Here is a 13,787-nt window from a genome sequence, read left to right as displayed (position 1 = left end):
GATGGCTCTGTCCAGCCTCAAAGTCCCTCATATCATAATCTAGCCAAAAAAGGTGGATAGTCTCTATCTAATGGCACTTTGTAGCTCTGTTTGGAAAAAAATATTTTCAATTAAATGAAATTAATGAATTGATAATACAATACACCAGATAATTGTGTTGTAACAAATTGAAACAAAAGTAACCCAGAGATTCCTACCCTGAACTAGCCAATAGGTACAAGAAGGGTTCCATTCATATTAAGACCCGAATCCCATTGGCATGGTACCCCAGCCAGTCAGTCAACAATTACAGTCTCATAAGAAATTGTCCTCAAGACTTTCTGGGAGACACTGAGGGGGACTTACCTGGGAGATGAGATAGCTCAGGTCTCCTCAGGCCTCCACCCTGTATCCATGAGAGCCAGAGCTGCTAACGCACCCTCTGCCAGGCCTGAGAGCTGGTGTTCCTGCCAGCTTTACATCATCACTGTGCCTTAAAACCCCACCACTGCCACTGCACTGCCTCAGCTGAACTAGATTTCACCTCTCTCCAACCCCAATAACTGAGGCCCTGACCCTCACCATTTGGGGCCCCAGTCACTGCCAATAGGAAGAAGAGAATGCCTATGTCCTGCCCTTTGTGGCTTCTCTCTGCAACTTTGCTTTTGCACAGCTTAGTCAAGCAGCCATTCTAGTGTTGGTACCTGTCCCCTCCTCCCAAAGTGTTCTGGGATCTCCCTGCTACTTCCCTCTGGTGCCCAGGCCCTCTCCTGGCTCTGGCTCACCACGTCAGTTACTTTTGCCCTTCAGTAACTTCTCCATCAAAGGGACAAACTATCTTCTTGAAACCTGTCTGCAGTCAGGATCCCTCAAATTATCAGTGTGGACAGGACATACCTGAACCCCAACTACAGGCATGGTTTAAGCAATCTTTCACAGGAGTTCTTTGGTCCACAGGTAAACATCAGAAAGAAGTAAACACTTGAAACAAAGGGTATTATTCAATTCTACATACCACATGTTGGAGTCTCTGTCAACCTCTGCCTACCTGAGGCCTAAGATACAGATACACGTTTTTGATCACATGATAAAAGTGAGAGCACACAAGGGAGGGGTGAGGATAGGTAAGACACCTAAAAAATTAGCTAGCATTTGTTGCCCTTAACGCAGAGAAACTAAAGCAGATACCTTAAAAGCAACTGAGGCCAATAGGAAAAGGGGACCAGAAACTAGAGAAAAGGTTAGATCAAAAAGAATTAACCTAGAAGGTAACACACATGGACAGGAAATTAATGTGAGTCAACTCCCTGTATAGCTATCCTTATCTCAACCAGCAAAAACCCTTGGTCCTTCCTATTATTGCTTATACTCTCTCTACAACAAAATTAGAGATAAGGGCAAAATACTTTCTGCTGGGTATTGAGGGGGTGGGGGGGAGATGGAGGGGGCAGAGTGGGTGGTAAGGGAGGGGGTGGGGGCAGGGGGGAGAAATGACCCAAGCCTTGTATGCACAAATGAATAATAAAGGGAAAAAAAAAGAAAGTAACCATAGCACCTAAGCTAAGAAAGAAACGTATAGCCCACAAGGCCTTTGCTCCCCAGTTTACAATAGTTTCTGGGAGAAAATGTTGAGGTTTTTTCTACCTGCTATTTAGAACTTCTGAGAACTTTATCTCTCAATTTGTTAAAAAACAAACCTGGGAGATTCCAAGATGGCGGCTAGAGGTAGGAAGCAGAAAGCGAGCCTCCTATAGTGAAATCTTGGAGAGACGCTGGAGACACACTTTGCAGGCATAATCACTGAGAAAAGGCATAACTTTGACCCCTCCACATCTCCAGCCGGTGCAGAGAATCTCCACTTCACGTCAAATGGAGAAACGAGGAGGGCCCCTGGGGCCGCCAGGGGCTGGCGCCCATACGGCTTGGGAAGACGCGGACCAGGTGAGCTTCACGGTACTGCGGTAGCCCCACAGACAAGCCTGGGCCAGAGCAGCATAGCCCCCTGGACAGACTGACCTCCACCCGAGAAAAAAAAAAAAGAGAAACTGAGTAATAAGCAATAAGAACAGTTAAGACACGCTGGAAAGAGGGTGGGGCGCCCTGAGCGCTGAAGATTGGGGGAAGGGAATCCTTCTCGGGACTGTAAATAAACAAGCCAGGCGGGCCGGAGAGCCTCTGGCAGGAGCGGGGCGCGCACCCAGCAACCAGGAGTGGGAAAGCTTGTGAGAAGAGGGAAGACCCACTTTCCACGTGAACTGTAAACAAACATGGCGGCTGGCAGGAGCAGCAGCACCGCCCAGTAAGCAGGAGCAGGAAAGCTGCTGAAAGTGGCAGTGGGAGGAAAACTTCAGAGGAGAGGGGCTCCCACATGAACTGTAAATAAACACGCAGGCCTGACAACGCGGGGGCAGTGTCACCTTTCCCAGTGCTTGGAAAGGGGAAAGCCTGTAGCAGAGGCTCCCACACAGGAGAACTCTGAGCAAACAAAGCCTGTGGGACCAGGTGAGTGCTAGCTCACCCCAGAGATCTGCATAAATAATGCCACCAGCTACAGGCTGAGAGCAGCAGGCAGGCAAGCCACAGTTGCAGATACCACTCGCAGAACTGTCTCCAGACGCTTTTTTTTCTTTTTCTCCCTACCTTTGCTGAGAGAACAACCGAATTACACCTGCAAGCCAAAAAACTTACTGAAACTGTAATTGCATTTGAACTGGGGACACTTGGTGGGGCTTTTGTGTGTGTGTGTGTGTGTGTGTGTGTGTGTGTGAGTGTGTAGTTTTGTTCTACTTTATGCATACCCTTTGATGAGACAACTACAGAACAACATCTGAGGCACCAACTCCAGGACTGGAGATTGAGACGGACACCCAAATTATTAAGACTGAAACTGCATTGCATATAAACTTGGAAGTTTTTTGGTTTTGTTTTTTTTTTTAATTTTCTATTTTCCATTTTATTTTAATTCATTTTTATATATAGATATTACTTTCATTTACTTATTTTTTATTTTTTTATCTTTGTTTTTCAATCCTCTCTCTGTCTCTCTAATGTCTGTTCAGCTTACTGTCGATTAGTACACTAACACTCCCTGTTTATACCTTTGAAACTCTCTTGTCTGATACCTTGTTCTGCTTTCTCCCTCTTGTCTGTATATTTGTTTTCCCCTTTTCTTTAACTTCTTGCTTTCCATCTCAGCTCACTCTTCCATTCTAAATATTACCGTTGTTATTATTACAAGCTAGAAAATACCTAATTACACACAGTACAGGGACAGTAACAACACCAAGGACAATGACGGGAAGACAGAAAAAACAGGGAAACCAGTTTCCCCACAGCAAAAAATTAGTACAGGAACCAGAGGGGAATGAAGAGAACAGAAACTCAGATCCAGACTCCAACAAAATGAAGATAAACTATGCCAAAGGACCCAATGAAGCCCACAAGAATAATTTAAAAGAAGACATACTACAAGTACTCAATGAGAATTTTATAGAGATGATACTGGATAGGGTCAACCAAAATGTACAGGAGACACTCAAGAAATTCCAAGACAACAAAAATAGAGAATTTGAAAAAGCAAAAGAAGAAATAAAGGAAACCATAGAAGCACTGTATAAACACCAAAGTGAAAGAGAGAACACGATGAATAAACAGATAAATGAACTCAGGACAAAAATAGACAACAATAAAGAAGAAAACAGCCAGGATATGGAAAACCTCAGAAAAAAGAATGAAACAGAACTGCAAAACAAAATGGAAGGCCAATCCAGCAGAATAGAACAAACAGAAGACAGAATCTCAGAACTTGAAGATGAAATGGTAATTAAAGGAAAAACCGAAGAACTATTAATTAAACAACTCAAGACCTGTGAAAAGAAAATGCAAGAACTCACTGACTCCATCAAAAGACCAAACTTGAGAATCATGGGCATCGAAGAAGGAGAAGAGGTGCAAGCGAAGGGAATGCGTAATATATTCAACAAAATAATAACGGAAAATTTCCCAAATCTAGAGAAAGATATTCCCATACAAATGCAAGAGGCCTCCAGGACACCAAACAGACCAGATCAAAATAGAACTACCCCACAACATATCATCATTAAAACAACAAGTTCAGAAACTAAGGAAAGAATATTGAAGGCTGTAAGAGAGAAAAAACAAGTAACATACAAAGGTAAACCCATCAAAATCACAGCAGACTTCTCAACAGAAACATTAAAAGCAAGAAGAGCGTGGGGTGAGATCTTCTGGGCACTGAATGAAAATAACTTCAACCCCAGGATACTCTACCCAGCAAAGCTATCATTCAAAATAGATGGAGCAATAAAAGTCTTCCATGATAAGCAGAAACTAAAACAATATGTGACCACAAAGCCACCACTACAAAAGATTCTGCAAGGGATCCTGCACACAGAAAGTGACACCCAACTTAAACATGAAAAGGCAGGCAGCACCAAACCACAGGATAAGAAAAAGCAAGACAGTAGAGAGTAACATCAAGTTAGGTACACACAATCAAACCTTCAAATAACTAAGACAACTAAATGGCAGGAATCACCACATACCTATCAGTACTAACACTTAATGTTAATGGACTTAATTCACCCATCAAAAGACACCGTTTGACAAAAAGGATTAAAAAAGAAGATCCAACAATTTGTTGCTTACAGGAGACTCATCTCACTGACAGAAATAAGCATATGCTTAGGATGAAAGGCTGGAAGAAGATTTACCAAGCCAATGGCCCCCGAAAACAAGCAGGAGTAGCAATACTTATCTCTGACAAAGTAGACTTCAAACCTACATTGATCAAACGAGATAAAGAAGGACATTCCATACTAATAAAAGGGGAAATAGACCAAAAGGAAATAATAATCATCAATCTGTATGCACCCAATGTCAACGCACCCAATTTCATCAAACATACCCTGAAAGACCTAAAAGCATATATAAACGCCAACACAGTGGTTGTGGGAGACTTTAACACTCCATTATCATCAATAGATAGGTCATCCAAACAAAAACTCAATAAAGAAATCCAAGATCTAAAATATGCAATAGATCAAGTGGACCTAGTAGATGTCTACAGAACATTTCATCCAACCTCTACACAATATACATTCTTCTCAGCAGCCCATGGAACCTTCTCCAAAATAGATCATATCCTAGGGCACAAAGCAAGCCTCAGCAAATATAAGAAAATAGAAATAATACCATGCATACTATCTGACCACAATGCAGTAAAAGTAGAACTCAACAACAAAAGTAAAGACAAAAAACATGCAAACAGCTGGAAACTAAATAACTCATTACTTAATGAAGAATGGATCATGGATGCAATAAAAGAGGAAATTAAAAAGTTCCTGGAAGTCAATGAAAATGAAAACGCAACCTACCAGAACCTATGGGACACAGCTAAGGCAGTCTTGAAAGGAAAGTTTATAGCCATGAGTGCATATATTAAAAAGATTAAAAGATCCCAAATCAATGACCTAATGATACATCTCAAACTCCTAGAAAAACAAGAACAAGCAAATCCCAAAACAAATAGAAGGAGAGAAATAATAAAAATAAGAGCTGAAATCAATGAAATAGAAACCAAAAAAACCATACAAAGAATTAATGAAACAAAAAGTTGGTTCTTTGAAAAACTAAACAAGATCGATAGACCCCTGGCAAACCTGACTAAAACGAGGAGAGAAAAAACCCAAATTAGTAGAATTAGGAATGCAAAAGGGGAGATAACAACAAACACCATGGAAGTCCAGGAAATCATCAGAGACTACTTTGAGAACCTATATTCAAATAAATTTGAAAATCTAAAAGAAATGGACAGATTTCTAGATACATTTGATCATCCAAAACTGAACCAAGAGGAAATTAATCACCTGAATAGACCTATAACACAAAATGAAATTGAAGCAGCAATCAAGAGTCTCCCCAAAAAGAAAAGTCCAGGACCTGATGGATTCTCTGCTGAATTCTATCAGACCTTTAAAGAAGAACTGATACCAACCCTCCTTAAACTGTTCCATGAAATAGAAAGGGAAGGAAAACTGCCAAACGCATTTTATGAAGCCAGTATTACACTTATCCCAAAACCAGGCAAAGACACCTCCAAAAAGGAGAACTATAGGCCAATCTCCTTAATGAACATTGATGCAAAAATCCTCAACAAAATAATGGCAAATCGAATTCAGCAACACATCAAAAAGATTATTCACCATGACCAAGTAGGCTTCATCCCAGGGATGCAGGGGTGGTTCAACATACGAAAATCAATAAAGGTAATAAACCACATTAACAGAAGCAAAGACAAAAACCATTTGATCATCTCAATAGATGCAGAAAAAGCCTTTGATAAGATCCAACATCATTTCATGATAAAAGCTCTAAGAAAACTAGGAATAGAAGGAAAGTTCCTCAACATTATAAAAGCTATATATGACAAGCCTACAGCCAGCATTATACTTAATGGAGAAAAACTGAAACCATTCCCTCTAAAATCAGGAACCAGACAAGGATGCCCACTATCTCCACTCCTATTCAACATAGTACTGGAATTCCTAGCCAGAGCAATTAGGCAAGAAGAAGGAATAAAAGGAATACAAATAGGTAAAGAAACTGTCAAAATATCTCTATTTGCAGACGACATGATCCCATACCTTAAAGACCCAAAAAACTCTACTCAGAAGCTTCTAGACATCATCAATAGCTATAGCAAGGTAGCAGGATATAAAATCAACATAGAAAAATCATTAGCATTTCTATACACTAATAATGAACAAATGGAAAAAGAATGTATGACAACAATTCCATTTACAATAGCCTCAAACAAAATCAAATACCTAGGTGTAAACCTAACAAAAGATGTGAAAGACCTCTACAAGGAAAACTATACACTTCTTAAGAAAGAGATTGAGGAAGACTATAGAAAGTGGAGAGATCTCCCATGCTCATGGATTGGTAGAATCAACATAGTAAAAATGTCAATACTCCCCAAAGTAATCTACATGTTTGATGCAATTCCCATCAAAATTCCAATGACATTCATTAAAGAGATTGAAAAATCTACTGTTAAATTTATATGGAAACACAAGAGGCCACGAATAGCCAAGGCAATACTCAGTCAAAAGAACTATGCAGGAGGTATCACAATACCTGACTTCAAACTATATTACAAAGCAATAACAATAAAAACAGCATGGTACTGGCACAAAAACAGACATGAAGACCAGTGGAACAGAATAGAAGATCCAGATATGAAGCCACACAACTATAAGCAACTTATCTTTGACAAAGGAGCTAAAAATATACGATGGAGAAATAGCAGCCTCTTCAACAAAAACTGCTGGGAAAACTGGTTAGCAGTCTGCAAAAAACTGAAACTAGATCCATGTATATCACCCTATACCAAGATTAACTCAAAATGGATCAAGGATCTCAATATCAGACCCCAAACTCTTAAGTTGATACAAGAAAGAGTAGGAAATACTCTGGAGTTAGTAGGTATAGGTAAGAACTTTCTCAATGAAACCCCAGCAGCACAGCAACTAAGAGATAGCATAGATACATGGGACCTCATAAAACTAAAAAGCTCCTGTTCATCAAAAGAAATGGTCTCTAAACTGAAGAGAACACCCACAGAGTGGGAGAAAGTATTTGCCAACTATACATCAGACAAAGGACTGATAACCAGAATATACAGGGAACTTAAAAAACTAAATTCTCCCAAAACTAATGAACCAATAAAGAAATGGGCATGTGAACTAAATAGAACTTTCTCAAAAGAAGAAATTCAAATGGCCAGAAAACACATGAAAAAATGCTCACCATCTCTAGCAATAAAGGAAATGCAAATTAAAACCACGCTAAGATTCCACCTCACCCCTGTTAGAATAGCCATCATCAGCAACACCACCAACAACAGGTGTTGGCGAGGATGCGGGGAAAAAGGAACCCTCTTACACTGTTGGTGGGAATGTAGACTAGTACAACCACTCTGGAAAAAAATTTGGAGAGGCTACTTAAAAAGCTGGACATCGATCTACCATTTGATCCAGCAATACCACTCTTGGGGATATACCCAAAAGACTGTTACTCCAGAGGCACCTGCACATCCATGTTTATTGCAGCACTATTCACAATAGCCAAGTTATGGAAACAGCCAAGATGCCCCACCACTGACGAATGGATTAAGAAAATGTGGTATCTATACACAATGGAATTTTATGCAGCCATGAAGAAGAACGAAATGTTATCATTTGCTGTAAATGGATGGAATTGGAGAACATCATTCTGAGTGAGGTTAGCCTGGCTCAAACAACCAAAAATCGTATGTTCTCCCTCATATGTGGACATTAGATCAAGGGCAAACACAACAAGGGGATTGGACTATGAGCACATGATAAAAGCGAGAGCACACAAGGGAGGTGTGAGGATAGGTAAGACACCTAAAAAACTAGCTAGCATTTGTTGCCCTTAACGCAGATAAACTAAAGCAGATACCTTAAAGCAACTGAGGCCAATAGGAAAAGGGGAATAGGTACTAGAGAAAAGGTTAGATCAAAAAGAATTAACCTAGAAGGTAACACCCATGCACAGGAAATCAATGTGAGTCAATGCCCTGTATAGCTATCCTTATCTCAACCAGCAAAACCCCTTGTTCCTTCCTATTATTGCTTATACTCTCTCCACAACAAAATTAGAAATAAGGGCAAAATAGTTTCTGCTGGGTATTGGGGGGGGGAGAGGGAGGGGGCGGAGTGGGTGGTAAGGGAGGGGGTGGGGGCAGTGGGGAGAAATGAACCAATCCTTGTATGCACATATGAATAATAAAAGAAAAATGGAAAAAAAAAAAAGAACCTGGATGGTCCTTGAAGACATTGTGCTAAGTGAAATAAGCCAGTCACAGAAGCACAAATTCTGTTTGATTCCACTTAGACAACATACTTACAGCAGTCAAACTCAGAGGCTCAAAAACAGTGATGGTTGCCAGGTTAGGGGACAGGGAAGTGGAGAGCTATTGCTCAATGGGGAACAGTTTCAGTTTTAGAAAAGATAAAGGCTCAGGAGATGGATAGTGTCATGACAATGATTTCACAACAGCGTAAGTTTTCCTTAATGTCACTGAGCTGTACAGCTAAGAATGCTCAAAAGAGTAAATGTTATTCTATGTATATGTTTACCATACAATAAACAAATAATTAACAAATGTATGGACCATTCTGGGAGGAGGGGAAAGAAGAAGCAGCATGGATACAGAGGTATTATAAATGGAGTTCAGGAACTCTGAAAACCAGAGGGAAGTATTTTCCTGGGATACCAAAAAAGCACACCATCAGCAGACAATACTGACTGTGAGGAGGCTGAACAAAGGAGAAACAGGCCTTTTTTTTTTTTTGGCATGGTGCAATCAATATCCCCTCCCAGGAATGTAGCACTTTAGTTTTCAAAATACTTCCACAAGTGACCTACTTGGCCGTCATGACAAGCCTGGGAGGCAAAGGTCAGGGTTCAGACTCCAGGGATACTTAGAGATATGGCCACTCCTACCCAAGGGAGTCTCAGGGTCTCTATATGTTGCCAGTGAGAAACTTCCAGAGGTGAACTGCCTTGTCCCAAACCCCACAGGCAGAGAATTGTCACCCTGTTAACTCCTAGAGCTCATTCCACAACCAAGGATAACTGAAAACAGAATGAGTCTGAAAAGGCCAAAAATAATTCCCTACTGCCTCAAAGAGGGAAAGGATTCCTATTGTACATTAAGACACAAAAGACAAAAGTATATAATTTAGGGATGTATTTTAAACTTTGCAGAATCCTCCCACCCCCACCCCTGAGTAAGAAAGTGGGTTAAAAACAGAATCTGGGGTGAGAAGTCATCTGACTCATCCATGAGGTGGTGAAGAAGAATCCGTAAGCAAACACCCTGTGTTTATTTCCAGTACTAATCTTACTCTGCCAGCCTTGGCAGTCAGCCCACCACATTTGCTTCAGGGGCCCTCCTTTGGAGACGTGGCCAAAGCCCTATTTTAGGACAGAATAGCTTAAATCATGTACTGTTAAGCTAGAATTTAGGACAGAGAGAGAATGAGCACATAAAGCCAACTGGAGGCCATGGTGTGCTGAAAGTTAAATATCCATATGCATGCTCTAAGTCTGTCTGACACAGTCCAGCCATAACATTGTCCCTATGTCCTGACCTGTTCCAGGAAAAGCCAGCAAAGTTGCCTGTAAGAGAAAGCGCATGGCCTCAGAGGTGAAGCAGGGACACCCTCCCAGGTGCCAAGGATTTTTCTGAGCAGCCAAACGTACACTGACAGACTGGTCTGTGTGTGCTAGAGAAACATGTTCCACAGCTCAGATGAAGGACTCATTGCAGAATTTACCCACAAGGGGAGTGAGCTAATGACTGGGGCGTTTCACCTTCTGCCTAGATGCGTCATAAAATCAACTTGTGAAGTCTGGCTAGGAGAGTACTTTTGCTCACCCAGATGTGATTCTGTGGGACTCTATGGCCTTTCACAGAGGGAGCCAGTTCTCAGACTTTCTTTGTGCTAGGACCAGGGCCAGTGACCTGAGCCTGACAACTGATGCAGGCTGTGGTGAAATCTGCTGACAAGCAGCCCAAATCTGCCTGTGGCATGTGCTCCACATCTGGGACTTGTGATTCACCAGCCAACCTCTCTCCCAGCCCTACTTTCTCCCACAAGCCTGAGCATGCAGGCCACACAGAGCCCAGGCCCCAGCGCCCAGACTTGTCCCTCCACCCAAGTACCCATTAGGATTTGTTCTTATCTCCCACACAGCCTTCCCTGTCCCTTAGACTCAGCCTGATTCACCAGCTCCAGGTCCAGGGGAAACCCTGCCTAGAACTTCTCACACCCAGCCTGAGCTGTTGAGAGAGGCTCCCAGGAATGAGATAGATTCCAGGCCTCCTGAATGCTGGTGTCTATGTTGGCTCTTTAAATTCAGTCACCCCATGCTCCCACCATGCCCCACTGGCCCCCCACAAGGAGCCATAAGGAGCACACATGTTCTAGCCAATCCTGTTTACTCTGGACCCGCTGTTTTTGCTCTCAAACCTGGTTCTCAGATTCCTGGCTCCACAGTCCAACTACCACAGCTCTTTCTGGCCCCTGACTTTGGACTTCTCTTTTTTAGACTACAGCCTCTCACACATTTCTGACTCAACTTGTTTTTGCAATGCCAACTTCCCCCTTGGTCTCAGGTGAGGACTCCATTATTCAGCCCAGCCCCTGGGTGGCCCTGGTCTGGAATGGCTCCCAGGAGAAGTAAGGGGAAAGCAGTTGTTCTTGTGTCTCTGCCTGGCTCCTGTCCCTCAGCCTTGCCTTGCCCCTCAATTCCCACACCAGGGCTTCCCTGATCCTGCCCTTGACCTCTATCTCCTATTTGGGCCCTGATTCCCAGAGTCTCTCCTTCACCAGAGGCAGCTCTGTTCTGAGCTCAGTTTCTGACTTCCTGCTTCCCTTTCCCAGTTACCCCAAACCCACTGTCCCTGCTTTCTTACTGAAATCAGAGTAGGAGGCTAGCAGGCTTCTGAGGAGAGTGGGAGTCGAGAGGAGAAGGCAGCATTGCCTCTGCAGAGCCCTAACAGACTCTGGGAGAGTTGACACATTGGGACACATTTCTGTCTGGGGTCTAATATCTATGAAGAGAAGCCAGGGGGACAGCAGAAGATAAGACACTTGACTGACTATTCTAAATTGTATGAGGGGAGGAAAAGAATATGTTGTTTCAGATGATGTCTGAAACTTCCACTTCCAGAGTCCTAGAAGGGAAGAGTAGCCAAGGAGTAGAGACAAGGCTCAGACCCTATGATTCACACTGTGTCCTTGTCTGCCAGTATTCACATGTGACTTTAACTCCATTCATCTTAGGGGCTGTCACAGCCCCTCCACCAACAAACCAATGAGGCTACCCAAGGTTCCCTCGAACCCTCACCCCACTTCCGGTGTCTGCATTCCCTCCACCCCATGAAGGTACATACACAGAACTTGCTCCCTCCTTCTGCCTCTCTAGCTCTCATCATCCTCTCCCCTGGGGGCCAGGGACTCACACCATTTTCCTCTAAAAGCTCACCAGGTCACTTGTTTTTCTTTTCCAGAAGCCCTGTAGACAGCAGTTTTGTTATCTTAATAAGCATGCCCTGTGGTGAGGAGCAAGACCCTGGTTCTTGCCCCACCCCCCACCCCGGGAAATTCCATCTCTGCCTCTGGCTGGTGATGTACCCATGGACAAGTGATTTAACTTCTCTATGCATGTTTCCTCATCTTTAATTGTCTTCCTCACTGCATTGTTGTAAAGACTATCTGCATTAACTAATGTCAGAACAGTGCCTTGTATGTAATAAGCATGAGAATCCTACAAGCTCTCATTTACTAATTATTTTCCTTAGTCAGGTTTCATTCTAAATATCCTATATACAATAATTCATGTTTCCCATGCAAAGTAAAAGAGAAAAAGCTCATTTAAATTAATTCGAATTAAAATTATTATTATTATTAAATTCGAATTTATTAATTATTATTATTAATTATTATTTAATTTGAATTTAAATTATTGCTAATGTTTATTGTAAACAGGGACAGAAGGATCATTCCAGAATTCTGATGTAAATTACTATTAATATGTATTCAATAGGCCTCATCAACAAAAGTTGCAATGCATTATAAAAATTCATCACAATTTCTGCTTCTCCAAAGAATCCTGGCCTTTATGAGTGTTCTGTATAATAAATATCCACAACTGGTCAAAACATAAACTAATTTATAATAGGTTAGAGAATCTCTCCCTTCAGAATACACAAGCCCAGCATGTACAGATGATAAAAAATGAAGGACCTGGGGACAGAAACTCCTGATGGTTCCTCTCATATGGACTCACACCTGTGTCATAGTACATCATCCTACAGACACTATTCTGCATACATCTTTTAAAATCATGAACAGTTACCATGCCACTATACAGTAGAGTCTTTGAAATTATCAAGTCAATGACTGCAGAATAACCCTTTTAGTTGAAATACCATAATTGAACTGGCCTCATTATTGGATAGTGTTAGCTTTTTACTATCATAGATGATTCTATAGTAAACATCTTAACACAGGTAACTTTTTCTTTTAGGTGATTTTTAAGCTGTTTCTCAAAGGTAGAATTACTAGGTCAAAAAGGCAAGCTAAGGCTTTTAAAAACTGTCATTGCTTCCATCCCCTATGCTTTCCTGAGGTACAGTTGGTAGAGGATTCTATCTGAGGGAGTAAACGCTCCTGGGAAAGCAGAAAGAAGGAGAAAGGAGCTAACATTTTCTTTTGTGTCAGGCATCATACAATGGTTCAAACTGAATCTTTGATGTGCTGCCCATCTTACCTGCCCAGATTTGTCATCATTGTTATTGTTTGGGTCATCTAAAGGTGTTCACCAAGCAATACTTTAGAGGCTTTGCTTACACAATCTCATTTAGTCCTCACAACCATGCTCTGAGGAAAACAGTATCATTCCCATTTTATAAAGGAGGATTCAGGACCTCAGAGATTAAGCCAAGTCTCCACAATTAATGAATGAAAGAGCCCAAATTGGTACTCCATCTGTGCACGTTCTCTCTGCTCTGTCACATTGTGCTTCATGCCTTCCCCTCCTCCCCATCTCTGCGTGTGCAGACTGGAATCTTCACCATCTGCTCCAAAAGGTAGAGGGAATCATGAAAAGGTGTGCCTAGGAAGGAAGGTCAGTCTTCAGAACTTCTCTGAAGAGTACTAATCACTCTTGGCCCTCAGCCTGCAAAC

At 41.8% G+C, this 13,787-nt stretch overlaps 1 long non-coding RNA gene across 1 annotated transcript in view; it reads right to left on the bottom strand.

Annotated features, from left to right (window-relative positions):
- The window catches only part of LOC109679257 (uncharacterized), a 33,099-nt gene extending 21,731 nt beyond the window's left edge, over positions 1-11,368 (bottom strand). Inside the window, exon 1 of the long non-coding RNA XR_012446019.1 lies at positions 11,067-11,368. This is a non-coding gene — a long non-coding RNA (uncharacterized lncRNA). The remainder of the gene's footprint in view (positions 1-11,066) is intronic.
- Between the last annotated feature and the right edge of the window lie 2,419 nt (positions 11,369-13,787).

Source organism: Castor canadensis, chromosome 1, assembly GCF_047511655.1.
Source record: "Castor canadensis chromosome 1, mCasCan1.hap1v2, whole genome shotgun sequence".
Taxonomy (NCBI): Eukaryota; Metazoa; Chordata; class Mammalia; order Rodentia; family Castoridae; genus Castor; species Castor canadensis.
Note: the sequence above shows the minus strand (reverse complement) of the source record. Positions and strands in the feature narration are given on the sequence as shown.